This window comes from Rhinolophus ferrumequinum, chromosome 17 (genome assembly GCF_004115265.2).
Source record: "Rhinolophus ferrumequinum isolate MPI-CBG mRhiFer1 chromosome 17, mRhiFer1_v1.p, whole genome shotgun sequence".
NCBI lineage: Eukaryota > Metazoa > Chordata > Mammalia > Chiroptera > Rhinolophidae > Rhinolophus > Rhinolophus ferrumequinum.
Window position 1 is genome coordinate 6,420,097 of NC_046300.1, and position 1,579 is coordinate 6,421,675.

The window sequence follows — 1,579 nt, forward strand, 5'->3', positions numbered from 1 at the left end:
CATGGCCCAGCCTGGTACTCCTCTGGACACACAAGGTGGTAGGGGGTGCAGAGATGATTAGGCCAGGTCTGATTTCCCCACCGATGCAATGTCTGGGGTCCCGCTCCTGGAGCAGCCCCCTCTCCTTTCCCAGATGGACACTGAATGCCTACAAGATCGGCTCTTGGAGTGACATCCTGATTATGTAGCCATGGGCTCATGGCTCAGTCTCCAGGAACTTCTGAGGTGCCACAGAACCTAGCAGTAGGGGTTGCAATTGGGAAGGAATTGGCCCCCTTTGTCCCAGGCCCCACCCTGGGTGGTAGTGCTGGCAGCAGGCAGGAGAGCTTTGAAGGTCTTCTCCCACCAAACCCCCACCCTTTCCCCCTGGCCAGCCTTTGTTTCTGGCAGTGCTCATGCCTGTTTCTTTTCCTTCTGGCTCTTCCAGGTTATGCTGTGGGGCACTGAAGTGCATCCCTGGCCTCCTGCTGCCCAACTGTCTTCTGTAAGGTCTTACAACCTCTATCCTCAGGTGGGGCGGGGGAGCCCACTACACTGGGTAACCTTGAGAAAGACTTCTTTTCTGGTCTCTGCGTATGGAAGGCCAGACTTGGAAGTCTGGATTTGGTAGGCCTGGGGCTCAGAGGCCAGCCATGCCCCCTGGATGAAGGTGGAGGCTAAACCAGCACTCCCTCCTCTCGCTCTATCTCTGGGGAACCTGTTTCCCGGGCCTAGCAGGCTGAGCAAGCCCTGGCCCGCCCAGCCCCAGCGTTGCTGGCTCAGGTTTCCCCACTTTCTGGTTTTCTCATCTCTCCTGCCCCAGGCGCTGCCTGCTCTCTGGCCCAGCCCCCACCCGCCCGGAACTGGATCCCAGAGAGAGGGAGTATTGGAAAGGGGGCCAGGGACGGGGTACAGAGAGGCGGCTCAGGCAGCAGCAGGAGGGGGCGGGCATTGTGGAGTCACCCGCAGCCCAGGATGGGGTTCGGCTCAGCCTTCTCCTGCCCAGCCTGCCCCAGGGGTTGGCTCTGAGCCGATCAAAAGCTGGAATGACCCACCTCTCTGGCTGCTCCCCAAAGCTGCCTCTAGGCCTTTTCTGCTTTGTCCCCTCTACGAGGAATGCTCTTCCCAGACTTCAGCGCCAGTGTAAACCCTGTGTTTCCTCTAGACCAGAGAGAGCCCTTGTCCACCTCCTTCACCCACAAACACTGTTCCTTTCTGCACAAGGATCTGGCCTTTCTTCCTGAGGCTGCCTCATCCTCCCCTTCAACACTCTAGCTCAGCCAGCACCCCACGCTTCTTCAAGGAGCTCACCACTCTCATCTGTGGGTTTTTGCACATGCTGTTTCCCTGTGCCTGCAACGCTTGTCCGGTTTCCTTTTAGATCCTTCAAGCCTCCAGGAAGACATTACCTCCCAGAGAACCAATCCCAATAGTTGGGTCAGGAATTTCCTTGGGCCCCTGCAGGTCCTGCATCCCTCCAGACACTAAGAGAACCTAGGCCCCTCTGGGTTCTCCCAGGGGGCCCCACATGGAACTATCAGCAATTATTTCTCATGTGAGTTCAGAGTGAACAAGTGTGGGGAACACAGAGCTCGGATCC